General features: G+C 40.9%; 1 protein-coding gene across 1 annotated transcript in view; it reads right to left on the bottom strand.

Annotated features, from left to right (window-relative positions):
- Nucleotides 1-7,388: 7,388 nt before the first annotated feature.
- Nucleotides 7,389-16,240, bottom strand: part of LOC134350980 (golgin subfamily A member 7-like) — a 65,336-nt gene continuing 56,484 nt past the window's right edge. The window contains exon 6 of the mRNA XM_063056923.1: nucleotides 7,389-11,404. The gene's annotated coding sequence lies outside the window, so the exon portion shown is untranslated. The remainder of the gene's footprint in view (nucleotides 11,405-16,240) is intronic.

Raw genomic sequence — 16,240 nt, 5'->3', positions numbered from 1 at the left:
CAATGGTTTGGCTTTGCAGCAGGATTCCAGTTGAGATTTGTCTTTTTGTGCTGCACTGCCAACTAGTGGAAGTCAAAAAGTAATTTCACTTTTTAGTGCATGCTGTTCCTGCATTGCTGTCAGATGCTTCATGTGCAAAGGCACCAAGCCCCTTACAATTGTGTTCCTCTTCAAAATTTTGAATGTTATTTATATAAAAGCATTGATCACGTTGCATAATTAGTTGCAGAGTGGACAAAAGCTCTGGATGTTTCTCTCTGTGCTTTTTTTTCCCTTCATGCTTCATTTCATTAAACCGAAAAGTGAAGTGGTGACAACATAGGCAAAAAAAGGCATCAATTTGCAAGTGTCAGCTTAGGCACAATTTTCAAGTGGAATTGCGAAAAACAACCTGGCCATGTACGCAACTTAAGTCAAACTCAGATAACTTTACGAGGGTGATTGATAAGTTCATGGCCTAAGGTAGAAGGAGTCAATTTTAGAAAACCTAGCACATTTACTTTTCAACAAAGTCCCCTCCTACATGTACACACTTAGTCCAGTGGTCGTGGAGCATACAAGTCCCATCTTTGTAGAATTGGTCCACAGCAGGGGTGATTCATAAGTTTGTGGCCTAGGGTAGAAGGAGATGAGTTATACTGCTCTCACTACATGCACGTGCAGTTCAACTCTTTGAGTGAAAATGCAGAAAGTTTGAAGTCAATCACCCCCGCTGTGGACCACTTCTGGAGGTCCAAGACGCCGACTTCTACGAAGAAGGGATCCATACGCTCCACGACCGCTGGACTAAGTGTGTAAATGTAGGAAAAATAAATGTGCTAGGTTTTCTAAAATTGACTCCTTCTACCTTAGGCCACGAACTTATCAATCACCCCTCGTATCACAGTGATGTTAAACCAGCATTGGCAAAGTATAATATCCATTAGCAGCTATAACAACCTACTGAAGATAAGCTCCTTCACAAGCACCTAGCACCTACTTCCTCACATCACAAACATTTTGGACCACTTAGGCAAGTGCAAATAACAAAATATTGAGATGGGATTGCACTCACCAAGTTTCAGCCTCTTTAAATATTGTCCATGTACAAAAGGCAAAGTATCCTGAACGGATGGACTCTAATCAGCTCTTAAATCATTTCGAGAATAGAAACAAATGTAATTCATCGATTCTTTCTCCAGCCTCTACTACCCTCCCCACATTCCCTGAATAGACCTTTTCCTTCTGCACAAATACAGCATCGCTCTTGTCGTGCCAATTAATTTCAGCTGAATAGATAAGACTGCATGAGACAAATATCTAAATACAAGAGAAAATCATTACAGAATTTGAGGTGGGCACTTCTGAAACCTTTTGAAACTGGGCAGAAATCACTAAAAAAAAGTCCAGAAACTGAGATGTTCCAAAAAGTTTTGATGTAATTGCTAGGAATGGCATCAGAGCTACTAGAGTAAAAATTGAACACGTTGCATGAGAGATGGCACAGAAAGGGTGATTTTGACTTAAGAGACTTCGGGACCTGTTCAGGGGAAAGATAAGAGTAGAAATGATTATACTTCAAAGCATTGGGACCAAAATCCTACTGGGCTTTGTCAGGTACTTGAAGAGGTTGGCAGGAAGGGAGAAGAACAGAGCTAGGAGTTAGAAATATCACAGGCAAACTAAATAGACAGTGAAAACAATGGTAATAAATAGGGTCAGAGCATAAAAAAATGTTAAAAGGATGAACATAGGGCAATACATCTAAACACCCTCTGCATTGAAATAAGGTGCTCTGTAGATGGCACAGTTACAAAATGAGAAGAACAAACTGCTGTTACAGAAACCTAGCTGAACTTAAACCTCTGGAGTATATGACATTTAGAAACAATTAAAAATGGGAAAAGGTATGGTGCAGTACAGCGGCCATTAGGGATAACAATTCTACAGCATTTAGAAATGACCTTGAATGAGCAAATTCAGGTCTGGAATTGGAATTAGTTCAGGTGGAGCTCAGTAGTAACCAAGGACAGGAAGCATTGGTGAGAATTGTTGAAATGTATTGGACACAGTAGTGTGTTGATATTGACTAATATTTTAATTTGGTGAAGAAATAAAAATACTTGTGTTAATAAAAACTAGTTGACTTGGTTGCCAGTCTTTACTTTCTTTGAAGGTTAGAAAAGTTCATCTTGCCACTGAACACTAACAAATTTCTAAGAATTGTGAAAGTGTCCTTACTGTTGCATTGTGGTCTAGCAAAGCATATCAAATATGCAGGAATGCAAGTTGCAGAGAACATGAACTCTACCCAGTACAACACAAGCATGTCCCTCACCACCATTAGTAATATCTGTTGGTGCTACCTCAAGAAGGCAACATCCATTATCAATAATCCTCACCGTAAAGGACATGCCATCTTCTCACACCCACCACTGAGCAGAAGGTATGGTGGCCTTAAGTCCCATACCATCAGATTGAAGAACAGACACATACTTTACCACTTTATTGTCGCCAAACAATTGGTACTAGAGCGTACAATCATCACAGTGATATTTGATTCTGCACTTCGCGCTCCCTGGAGTACAAATTGATAGTAAATATAACAAAAATTTAAATTATAAATCATAAATAGAAAATAGAAAAGGGAAAGTAAGGTAGTGCAAAAAAAAATGAGAGGCAGGTCCGGATATTTGGAGGGTATGGTCCAGATCCGGGTCAGGATCCGTTCAGCAGTCTTATCACAGTTGGAAGAAGCTGTTCTTAAATCTAGCCGTACGAGTCTTCAAGCTCCTGAGCCTTCTCCCGGAGGGAAGAGGGATGAAAAGTCTGCTGGCTGGGTGGGTTGTGTCCTTGATTATCCTGGCAGCAATGCTCCGACAGGGTGCAGTGTAAAGTGAGTCCAAGGATGGAAGATTGGTTTGTGTGATGTGCTGCACTGTGTTCACGATCTTCTGCAGCTTCTTCCTGTCTTGGACAGGACAACTTCCATACCAGGTTGTGATGCACCCAGAAGAATGCTTTCTACAGTGCATCTATAAAAATTAGTGACGGTTGTAGGGAACAGGCCAAATTTCTTTAGCTTTCTCAGGAAGTAAAGGCGTTGGTGGGTCTTCTTGGAAATGGACTCTGCTTGGTTGGACCAAGTAAGGTCATTTGTGATATTGACCCCCAAGGAACTTAAAGCTTCTGACTTGTTCCACCTGCGCACCACCGATGAAGATAGGGTTGTGTGGTCCACTACTCCTTCTGAAGTCAACAACCAATTCCTGCATCTTGCTGACGTTGAGGGATAGGTTAATGTCTTTGCACCATGCCACCAGGTTCTTAATTTCCTCTCTGTACTCAAACTCATCATTACCTGAGATACGGCCTACAATTGTTGTGTCATCAGCAAACTTATATATTGAATTCGATGGAAACTTGGCTACACAATCATAGGTGTACAGTGAGTACAGCAGGGGGCTGAGTACACAGCCTTGTGGGGCACCGGTGCTCAGAGTGATTGTAGAGGAGAGCTTGTCCTCCATTTTTACAGGCCAGGTCCTGTCTGTGAGGAAGTTGAAGATCCAGCTGCAGATCTGAGTGCTAAGGCCCAGGTTCCGGAGCTTAGGAATCAGCTTATTTGGAATGATGGTATTAAAGGCAGAGCTGTGGTCAATGAAAAAGAGCCTTACATATGTGTCTTTATTCTCCAGGTCTTCTAAGGAGGAACGCAGGGCCAGAGCGATGGCATCTGCCGTTGACCTGTTGCTCCGGTAGGCGAATTGCCAAACATCGAGGTAGACTGTGGTTGATGTGTGCCATAACCAATCGCTCGAAACACTTCATAGCAATTGATGTCAGAGCCACAGGTCGATAGTCATTCAGGCATGCCACCTTGCTCTTCTTCATCTATTCATTTTTTTAAACAATCCGTACGCTATAGCTTGGCAACATTACGACTATTTTGCATTAAAATAATTGCTTCTTTTTGTTCTAATGTGTTCTTTCTTGCAAAAATAGTGTTTATGTTTTTTCTTGTGAATGCTGGTTTTATGATACTACACTCAGGGACCACTTTATGAGATAACTTTGGTGGTAAATGAAGTTTGTGGTCTTCTGCTGCTGTAGCCCATCCATTTCAGGGTACAATGTGTGCATTCAAAACTGCTCTCCTGCACGCCACTGCTACTCCGGTTATTTGAGTTACTGTCATCTTCCAGTCAGCTCTAACCAGTCAGAAGATTCTCCTCTGATACTTCTCATTAATAAGGCATTTTGACCCACAGAACTGCCACACACTGGATTCTTTTTTTGCTGTTGTTTGTATGTTTTTGCATCATTCTCCGTAATGTCCCAAAACATCAGCAATTTCTGAGATACTCAAATCACCCATCTGTCACAAATAATCATTCCATGATCAAAGTTACGTAGATCACATTTCTTCCTAATTCTGATGTTTGGTCTCAACACCTGAACATCTAAGCCAAGGCTGCATGCGTTTATGCTTTGAGTTTCTGACACATAATTGGCTAATCAGATACTTGCGTTAAAGAGGTGTATCTAATAAAATGGGCACTGAGTATACATGCCTGTGAATCAGCTGCAAGTTTATCACTGCATACGTATGGACTTATGACAATAAACCTACTTTTACTTCATCTACTTCATGTAGGTAAGCAGCAGAATCTGGATGGAACAATTAACAAGGAGATCAGGAGAATAGAAAGTAGGATGAATATAGGATTAGTATAGAACATAGAATAGTACAGCACAGTACAGGCCCTTCGGCCCACATTGTTGTGCCGACCCTCAAACCCTGCCTCCCATATAAGCCCCCACCTTAAATTCCTCCATATACCTGTCTAGTAGTCTCTTAAATTTCACTAATGTATCTGCCTCCATCACTGACTCAGGCAGTGCATTCCACACACCAACCACTCTCTGAATAAAAAACCTTCCTCTAATAGCCCCCTTGAACTTCCCACCCCTTACCTTAAAGCCATGTTCTCTTGTATTGCGCAGCGGTGCCCTGGAGAAGAGGCGCTGGCTATCCACTCTATCTATTCCTCTTATTATCTTGTACACCTCTATCATGTCTCCTCTCATCCTCCTTCTCTCCAAAGAGTAAAGCCCTAGCTCCCTTAATCTCTGATCATAATGCATACTTTCTAAACCAGGCAGCATCCTGGTAAATCTCCTCTGTACCCTTTCCAATGCTTCCACATCCTTCCTATGGCGAGGTGACCAGAACTGGACACAGTACTCCAAGTGTGGCCTAACCAGAGTTTTATACAGCTGCATCATTACATCGCGATTCTTAAACTCTATCCCTCGACTTATGAAAGCTAACACCCCATAAGCTTTCTTAACTACCCTGTCCACCTGTGAGGCAACTTTCAGGGATCTGTGGACATGTAACCCAAGATCCCTCTGCTCCTCCACACTACCAGGTATCCTGCCATTTACTTTGTACTCTGCCTTGGAGTTTCTCCTTCCAAAGTGTACCACCTCACACTTCTCCGGGTTGAACTCCATCTGCCACTTCTCAGCCCACTCCTGCATCCTATCAATGTCTCTCTGCAATCTTTGACAATCCTCTACACTATCTACAACACCACCAACCTTTGTGTCGTGTGCAAACTTGCCAACCCACCCTTCTACCCCCACATCCAGGTCGTTAATAAAAATCACGAAAAGTAGAGGTTCCAGAACAGATCCTTGTGGGACACCACTAGTCACAATCCTCCAATCTGAATGTACTCCCTCCACCACCACCCTCTGCCTTCTGCAGGCAAGCCAATTCTGAATCCACCTGGCCAAACTTCCCCGGATCCCATACCTTCTAACTTTCTGAATAAGCCTTCCGTGTGGAACCTTGTCAAATGCCTTACTAAAATCCATATAGATCACATCCACTGCACTACCCTCATCTATATGCCTGGTCACCTCATCAAAGAACTCTATCAGGCTTTTTAGATACGATCTGCCCTTCACAAAACCATGCTGACTGTCCCCGATCAGACCATGATTCTCCAAATGCCTATAGATCCTATCTCTAAGAATCTTTTCCAACAGCTTTTCCACCACAGACGTAGGGCTCACTGGTCTATAATTACCCGGACTATCCCTACTACCTTTTTTGAACAAGGGGACAACATTCACCTCCCTCCAATCCTCCGGTACCATTCCCGTGGACAACGAGGACATGAAGATCCTAGCCAGAGGCTCAGCAATCTCTTCTCTCACCTCATGTAACTGGGTGATGAATAATTGGCATAGAGGTGAAGGATCTGGTGAGACCATAGCTGGATGATTACATACAATTAGATCATTGGGGTAGCATAGTAGGATAGGGGATAGTGCAACCCCTTTACACCACCAGCGATCACCAGTCAGGGTTTGATTGTCTGTAAGGAGCTTCCATGTTCTCCCTGTGGCAATGTTGGGTTCCTCCAACTGTTCTGGTTTCTTCCTGCATTCCAAATATGTACAGAGTTAGTAAGTTATGGAGAACCCTATGGTGACACCAGAAATTTACAACACTTGTGGGCTGACCCAGAAAATCCTCGCTAATTTGATGCAAAAGCCACATTCTGCTGTCTGATTTGCTGTACATAACAAAAATTATCTTTGTTTTTATCTAAAGCTTACGATATACACCGTGCTTGATCTACAGAGGTGCCTGGAGTGATGGATGTAATACAGTAGAAGAGTAGAAGAGTTCAATAAAAGAGTAAGCCAGTCTTCAAGTTGAGAATGGAATGCAACATTATTGACATGAACAAAGTAATTAGAGGGTTTAACAAGGTAGAAGCAAGTATGTTTCTTTTGGACAAGGAGTTGAGAAGTTGGGGTCACAGGATCAAGGTAAAGGGTTAAGTCATTTGCTGCTAAAGAGCTGAGAATTTTTTTCTCCCAAAAGGTAGCTACTCGTGAATTCCTTGTACAGGAGCATATTTGAGAAGCGGTTATTTGACTGCGTTCAGGGTCAACCGATTTCTGAATCACCTACATTGACTCCTGGTAATTTCTGGCCCATGTCAACACAAAGTGGAGAAAGAGCATTCAGGATGGCTGAGAGTCTCAAGGAGATGCATCGGAACACACAAAAGCTCTATGCAAGGAGCATGTTACTTAACAAACTAGCCACTCCCCAGCCATCACTCATCAGGTGCCTCCTGTAACATTATAGCTAAGTTTGCAGTTCCTGCTTTGGACTTGTTAGACAACTTAGAACCCACAAAACTCAGTAAAAGTCATTCTCCATCCTGAGAGGCTTCCGATGGAGGAAGACCTAAATTAATCGGAGGATACATGGATGACTGTATCAGCTAGATGCCATACCATAATCATATTGAATGAAGCAGGCACGATAAGCCGAGTGGCCTGTTTATATTTCTGCTTATGTTCTGATGTAACACAACTTCAGGAACCAGCAGATTCTGTGGAAGCATTTTATTTTTAAAATCAGCAAAGATAGAAATCAGAAACAAATATATTCACAAGTGAACTGGTATCAAAGGACAAGTCTTTAAAAAAAGATGTGCAACAAGCATACAGTAATAAAATAGAATCAAAAGCATCTTAAGAGATAGGTACACCATATAAACAAGGTCATGAAATTTTACAGGTTGTCCAAGGCTGCTGTAGTAATTTTACCCAAGTCAGTATAATTTTCAAAAGACCTGAGCAGTGGTTTTTATTCACAAATCATTCTAAATTCTTAATTGGGGTGGTATTAATGATTAGTTTCTACAAATAGTTTTTCTTGTGACTAAGACATCCTTTTGCTAAAAAGAGAAAAAGATCCTTTGTCTTGTCTTCGAACTACCACATCAACACTTGAAATCAGACTCAAAAAGTTATCCCCGTACTTCAAAACCAGTTTTCATAACAACTCTAAAAATCTAGGCACATTGACTGGCAGTTCATTGGTATAAAAATAGACAATTTACACACCCAACTTGACTGCATAACTGAAAACAGGTCACAGTAATTTCCTCGGCCCAATTAGGACACATATTTTGAAGCAGAATAATGGCAAGAGTTAAGGAGCTTTCAAATTACACCCACTGCTCAATTAGAAAAGGTAGATTAGTACCCCACACCTAGTTCAGTCCAACATTACTTGCAAGTGCCAACCTATCAGATAGAATGAAACTACTTCCAAAACTTGGTATCACTGCATTTCTTGCACCTGACTTCACTGCAGAATGAATTGCAAGTCATCTGGATATTCTGTGTTCCTATCTACCTATGCCCTTAATAAGCTCTGGTCCTTGGGATAAACGCTACCAGAAGTCTTAATCATTTATTCAGTGGGTTCCATAGTATTCAAGGTCAACATGGGTACCATTGCATTTTTCAGTATCTGAGGTGCAACTAAAAAAAAAATCCACATTATCATGTCTTGCACTTCCCAACTATGTCCTTTCATCCTTCCAGGAGATTTAGCAATAAAACTTGGCTTTATGCATATAGATTTCCAAACATGCTGATAGCTTGAAAACTGCCATCTCATATCACACCATCCCAAAATGCTAAACCTGTTATACGACAATTACTCTCTCATTTTCAGGTGGCAAGGTGTCAAGATTACTTCTGGGAACATAACAGATTACTAGAGAATCCAGGTGAGAGGGAAGGTACAGCAGTCTGATGCACCTGCAAGAGGATCTCCCACTGATTCTCCAGAGTGGACATTATACCATACTCTCTCCATTCAGAGTCAGCTGCAAGACAAATGAACAACAGCTCAGTCCCAGAGAATCCCTTTCATCACTGCACAGGCACATTAAATAATCTTAAATTGCCAAACAAAAACCTAATTTATACTCCTTCTGATGAGTATTAATCTCTGATTGCTCCAACTTCAGTGACAAAGTAGGTCAGGGTTGAGTGAGGTCATCTGTCACTTCACAGCTAAAACTTCACTAGAATCAAGACCAAATTTATAACCTGGATTTAATCATTTTAAGATATATCACTGTGGAAAAAATGAGGTTTCAATTCTTTAATCTTTTTACAGATGTTGTAACAATATTTTGGGGTATAAATTTAACGTAGAATACCATGTATGGCAAGAGTTAACTTGATCTGCAAAAATCTCCTGTTGATTTCCACTGACCCTGTCACTGGCCTCTCAGAGTAAGATTGCCCAATTAGTGCCAGTCATATTACAGGCAGTTTTGTGTTATGTACGTGTCCACTGGGAACTGACTTAACACCATCCCACCCCCACTCACCACCATACAGTTGTGAAGGGGCTCTCAGTCCACCAGTCTGAGCTGGATTGAAACCTATGTTTGAGAAACTGAAAAGGTCAATGTTCTGCTCGTTCTACTCCACTGCACAACTCAAAATGCCTTTCCTTTTGCATTCTGGAGGTCAGACAAGGTCAGATTTAGTGTCAGACATGATTGACACCCAATTGTCTCAGACTCTGTTCAAATTATTTTCCCGGGATCAAGGTCAGGCTTTGTATTTTTTTCTTCAGACTTTTCAATAAGGCAAAAACAGTCTGAGCAACTGTGAACACAGTTAAAATGTTTGACATGTAGTACTTTCTTCTTTGAAAACTGTAAGACCAAAAAAGGTTTACAAACATCCAAAAGTATTTAGAAGCTCTGCAGATTAGTGTTACAAACTACACTACTACATTGCAAGTTACAAAAGGAACATAGCTAAGCAAAAATTTACTTCAGCGAACTTTACTTAGCCAGTAGACTTCCCTGGGGAATAGGTCCAAGTAGTCAAAAGCTAAGTGGTGACAGAGCACTGCTAAGTTATTAACCACTAAGAGTACTCAATGCTCCAAGACTTAAAACTCACTAACGTCATTGTGCAGATTCAGTTTGAATGAAAGAATGCAGCCAACGGTTGCCAGAATCACTTTTATAATAAATGGGTGCTTGCAGATTCTGGTTTCCAGTCTGTACATGGCAGACTGGGGGGTGGGGGGGGGCGGGGAGAGAGTGGGGGAGAAAGAGTGGGAGAAGAGGAGTGCAGTGTGTGATGGAGGACTGAGATCTGGGAGGAAGGGTTGTAGGGTGGAGAAGAAGGAGAAGAGACAGAAAATAGAAATGAGTATCATCAAGAGACCAGTTTAGCACCACTTTCCCCATATTGGTTTCAGAGTAAAAATTGTACAATCCTTTTTCAGTTGAATAAATACAATTATAAAAGATTCCACTTTCTACAGAAACATTCAACCTTTAATTATATGTGCAAAAACTTTAAAACAGTTATTTCTCCGTAAAACCATTCTTCTCTTTCAATGTTTCCCTAATCAGCTATCCAGTGAGGTAATGCAATGGCCTCTTGCTGTTGTATCTACAGTAATTGGAGGGTGCAGGAGCTGGGCATGTGAACAGTGAAACTTTTATTGAAAAGCTTCTCAAAGGTAAAAATAAAAGTCTGAGTTGTCTGCATCAAGAACAAAAGCCACTCCTGAAATCAATCCATCTCAGAGCAGAACCATCTAAAAATTCATGGCAGACATAGCTCTTGAATGTTTCCACTGTTTTCATGAGTATTATAACACTTGTTTCTTATTGAAGGCATTGTTTCTTATTTAAGCCATTCCAACAAATGTCACCATTGCATGAGAAGCATCCCAGTGCATTCAGAAAGTTAGTCTTCATAATGTTCATAACCTCCATTTTTCCACTCCCCTACTCTCTGTCCTTGAGGCATTTAACTTGCTTAATGATTGAGTTACTGACAGGAGCTCAGCAGTACTTGCTGGCAGGAGATGATGCCCAATTCACTCCCAAGCTTCCACACACAGACTGGACAGAAATGTTGCTGGACATGCGGCAAGAACCCCAGTCAGTTTTAATCTCAACGCTCAGTATCAGAACATGACTTTAGAAGTGCATCTGCTGTGAACAGTCATATCCTGGAATTTCATTCAATAATATTGCACTATACCAGGTAGCAACCTTCCCGCTAATATAAATGGAGGCAGCTTCTCAGAAGCCAACATAACCAATTACTAGTTTTAACTGAGGTTTTGAAAGCTGAGAGTACTCTTAGGGTTAACAACAACACACGTCCAAGTGCATCAACAAAAAATATCTTCATTTAGCACTATACAAATTTCAGAGGCTTCAGACAGCTGGGAGGTTACATCACCATCATACCACCACCTCATTTGTTTCTCTTTAGCACATCCTGAAGTTCATTTGAAATTTTTACTTAAAAGAAAAATAATCAGTGAATAAGAGTTTAATCACTATAGTATTCGTTTCCCCCACCCCACCCCCACCCTCCTGCTGTTGCGGTATATTTCATGGATAAAGCACATCACAAAGCATCCAACTTTCAGGTGGAACCAGGGTCCTCAAGAGTTTGTGGAATGGTAGCCCAGAGACGAAGTAGGGTAAATACTTGGTGCAGTATTGACACCCAGGAGAAATGGTCCATTGCCTTGGTCCCACTAGAAAAGAACACAAATAAATAAAATGAGGATGTGTCTCCTCTATACAGGCATAAGGAAAAGTGTCCTTGGTAATCTTTAGCGTACAATACATACACTTCAGTAATACATACACTTCAGCTTTCCACCAGTCTCAGTCAATATTAAGAAAAGGAGATATAAGGCTGCCAACTGCTCTACCACACGTTAAATAAATTTCACTGAATAGAAAGGCAAGGGCCAAGAATCTTAATTTTGCATACAGCATTTTTTGGCCATGTGAAATGGAATACAGTGTCTCCATCATAACCACGCAGATTCTGGAAATCTAGCTCCAAAAGCATGAAATGTTTTGATATTTCTGCTTAAATGTCTCCTTCTTGGTCTCATCTTCTGTTTGAGAGTCTGAAACCTTGGAGGGAATGGTATTACTTTTAGACTAGTAACCATCGCACCAACAACAGCGGGCTTCGACAACCTGATAGGTGCACAAATCAACAGAAAGTTTATCCATATAGCCCAAATTAGTTAGAGACACAATCTCTGAAAGGGAAAGAACTTCGATGTCCACGTTTGGTTGCACTAATGAAACATTTCAACCCACATCAGCAATCCTTAGATCATCCTTAAGATCACCCATTCAGAACCAAGTTAGGCCGTGAAAACCTCGGGAGTCTTTCTATTTAAGAATCAGAATCAGGTTCATTATTGTTAACATCTCATAAATTTTTTTCTGAGGCAGCAGTACGGCACAGAAGGATAAGAAATGCCCCCAGTAACATCCAAAATAAATTTGAGCCTAATGGGCAAAGGTGAATGACAGCGCCAACGATTCCCTGGCTCATTCAGCCCACTATCCCAATTAAAATGCTACATAATGAAAAGTTATCTTTTGACAAGGTTGTTAAGATCCAAGGAAAACCCCAATTCAAACTGCTGTAACTGTCCACAACTGTGAACATTGTAGCCGGTTGCTGATTAGAGTAGCTTTTTCGATGTGACAGTAATGACTTGGTGTTATTCCAACACTTCATACTGCAGAATGTACCTCTCCCAAAAAGGCCCATAGACTGAGACCATGGTTTTGCTTTCCAAGGGAGTTTCACACTCCAATATGAAAATGATGGGTTAACTCTACTAAAGGCCTTCAGTTCATGGAAGATGCTAGTGCTCTGTTCCATGCTTTTAGATTCCAATCCTCAGATTGGACAAAACAGAAGATGCAATATCACCCAATTAAACAGAAAGCATTATCCAAGACGTAGAGGAGTCTTCAAAGCGTTTTGCACCCAAATAAAGTCAGACAGCCAATACCATAGTTGCAACAGCACATGAAAAATACTTCAAAATATTTTTGCCTAAAATTCACCACAAATTAGAATAGTTTCAAGGGGCTGTATGGCCAGTTCTGATGTCCTCACTACATGCTGATCTACACTACAGAACGCCTTCAAATATCTGATGTCTCACAGGATGCACACGAATTGTTGCCATTGGGGGAAGACAGAAAACAGAAGAACAAGTTAAAAACGCAAAGTAATGATTACCACAAGCTGATGTCTGGAACTTCTTTTGCAAACAAATAAGCAATATAATATGCAGTTCCAGAAGTAGGGTCATGTGGAGTATACAAAGTGGTATGAGCCTGCTGAGCTAAGCTGAGCTGATTAGCCTGTTACCATGCTGTAAGTACCTTGCAAACCTATGAAAACATTGTACCCAAGTTAAGTACCAGTTGCAGAGACAATGAAGTCTTTCTGAACAGACTTTGTTCAAAAAAAAAAGTTTTTGGAAACTAAATTATGTCAGGGGAGTGTACCTCAAGGTACAATTGAACAGAACTGCTGTCACTAGTCACAAGGATGCAAATCATATTAGTTCAGGAATTGGCAAATCCATGCACTTACATGTTGAATCAATCTTGACATTTGAATTACTGAAATAAATTTGTTTAAAAATCCAAAATAGACTATATAAGCACAGGCATGGAACTATGAGAAAAATAGTGGTGGATTGAGTGAGTCATTGTAGCACATTATATGAAATACTGAACAGCCAGCTGCAACTGAAGCCAAGTCCAAAGGAAACATGTAAAGAAATTAATGTCCTGCAGGTGTGGTAATTACTTATAAATTGTATTTCCTGTCTGTGTGTTGAAAGGCAAAAAAAAACAATTTGCTGTACCTTGACAAAAGTAACTTTATAATAAAAGGTGTAGTCCCCATTTCTTTTCTCCCCTCCCCCCCACATAAGCTCCCTGCTGATTACCAGGGCACATTTATCACCTTGTCCAAACTAGCCAGACATTGGATCTCGTTCAGAATGCACATGCACAAGAAACAAAGAGACAGTGCATTGTGAGATGGAGGAAGGACTTCTCTGTCCTCGAAATAATCTTTAACGTCTGTAGGATGATGCTGAAGATGGCAAGAACTTTGCACCTGGTTTTTCAACAAAGTCTGCAGACGCTAGAAATCCAGAGCAACATGCAGAAAATGCTGGAGGCACTCAGCAGTTCAGTCACCATCTATGGAACGGAATAAACAGCTGATGTTTCATGCCGAGACCCTTCATCAGGACTGGAAAGGAAGGGAGAAGAGGCCAAAATAAGATGGGGGGAGGGGAAGAATACAAGATGACAGATGGTGGATAAAACCAGGTGAGGAAGAAGGTAGGTGGAAGGGGTAAGAGAGATTGTGATAGGTGGAAAAGGTAAAGGACTAAAGAAGGAATCCGGGGAAAAACTGAAAGAGGCGGGACATTAGAGTGAGGTAATAGGCAGGTGAGGAGAAGGGGTAATAGGGGAGCTGGAATGGAAAAAGACAGAAGAGGAAGGGTGAAGAAATTGCTGAAAGTTAAAGTAATCAACGTTCATACTATCAGGAGATCAACAGACGAAATACAAGTTGTTGCTCTTCCAACCTGCGAGAGGGTTCATTGTGGCAGTGGAGAACGCCAAGCACCAACATATCGGAATGGGCATGGGAAATACAGTTAAAATGCGTGGGCACTGGGAAATCCTCTCTGTTGTGGATGGAATGAAGGTGCTTGACGAAGCTGTCTTCCAAATTATGTTGGGCTGTTATAAGAGGCCCCACCAGGAATACTGGAGACCGTAGGTGACCATAAGACCATAAGGCATAGGCCCATCAAGTTTACTCCCCATTTCATCACCGCTGATCCATTTCCCTATCAACCCTATTCTCCTACCTACTTCCCCATAACCTTTCATGCCCTGACTAATCAAGAACCTATCAATTTCCACCTTAAATACCTGGCCTCCAAAAGTTGTCTGTGGCAAGAAATTCCACAGATTCACCACCGTCTAACTAAAGAAATTCTTCCTCATCTCTGTTCTAAATGGGCAACCCTCTATTCTAAGGCTGTGCCCTCTGGTCCTAAATTCCCCCCACCAACGGAAACATTCTCTCCACATTCACTGTATAAGCCAGGGGTCGGCAACCTTTTTGCCTCTGTGGGCCGGATCACATATTAATGAGTGGATGGTGGGCCAGATAAATGCCGTACAAAACTTGAAATATGGGAATTATCCATTTAAATACATCTAGTTATGTTTTGCCTCAAATTAATGAATAACGCATGCTAGAAAATCATTCGTGCTTAAACAAGGATGCCAATTAGTAATCAAAGAACTCAGTTTAGTTGCAATTTATTTCAATCAAGGCATCTTTTGAATCTATTAAAAGGACACAAAGAATCTTTAAACATGAAGCCTATGAACATGATACATTGAATGGTGATAAATTAAGTATAATAAAAAAGAAAATTTTAATGCAAATAGTTGGTAAATCAATGTGAAACTTGGCTCTATTTGTTGCTTGAAAGCTTCTCAATATTGGGTGTCAGACTTGATGCCAAGAGCAAGACATTATCCAGATAGGCATCCGTCAATCTTGTTCTCAAATGGTTCTTGGTGTGCTTCATTTTGAAAACTGCTCACACAGATAAGTACTGCCAAACAATGATCCCATCTTTTTTGCATGGTCCACTAAGTTAGGATACTTCCCACTTGGATGAATACATTTTCTATAAGAGTCAAGCACTGACCCATCTTCAGAATGAAATTTCGATCTCAATATGTCGTCACACTGCATCTCAATCAATTCCATTTGAAAAATTTCTGATGCAGTGTCCACTTCCACATGAAATGGAGTAGAAAACAGCTTGAACTCATTTGCATGCAAGCAAAAATCAGCAAAACGAGATGAAAACACTTTTCTCAATTCTTGGACCATATTCAAAAAATGCCTGGATCTTGAGCTTTACTTTTTTTGAAAAGTGGGAAAATGTGCAATTTCCTTTTTGAAGCTGGTACTCCCACAATTGCAGCTTTCTTTCCACTATGGCAGGCCTCGTAATGTCGCCTGGTATTTGCCACCTTCTTCACAGCAACATTTTCTAGGCAAATGAGACAAACTGGTTTCCCAGCTTGCTCACAATCAGTGGCTACCTTCATTGCCATTGGAATTTTTTTCATCAATTTTATTTCGAAATGCGAGTTATTCAACAAGTATCATAGCACATGTAAATATCTGGATATTTAGCATGGATTTCTTGTTAAAACATAGTGACTCCGTTTCGGTTTACAAATTTGAACGATCCCATCTGAAAACTTGCACGTGCATGGACAGTATCTAATACATATTAATAAGGTAGTCTGCCTTCCCGTCATTCATATATACCAGTGTTTGGTTTGGAACAAAACAGAACCTGGGGCCAGTGTAACAAGACGCCATGCATTTCCATCAGCGTGGTCGCGTGAAACAGTAAGAATAAGGAAAAAAATCACTTGCGGGCCAGATAAGCGTAGTATCCCTATATTTGCAAAATAGGCAA

The sequence above is a fragment of the Mobula hypostoma genome, chromosome 8 (assembly GCF_963921235.1).
Source record: "Mobula hypostoma chromosome 8, sMobHyp1.1, whole genome shotgun sequence".
Taxonomy (NCBI): Eukaryota; Metazoa; Chordata; class Chondrichthyes; order Myliobatiformes; family Myliobatidae; genus Mobula; species Mobula hypostoma.
The sequence above is the reverse complement of the archived record's forward strand: the minus strand, read 5'-3'. Positions and strand labels throughout refer to the sequence as shown.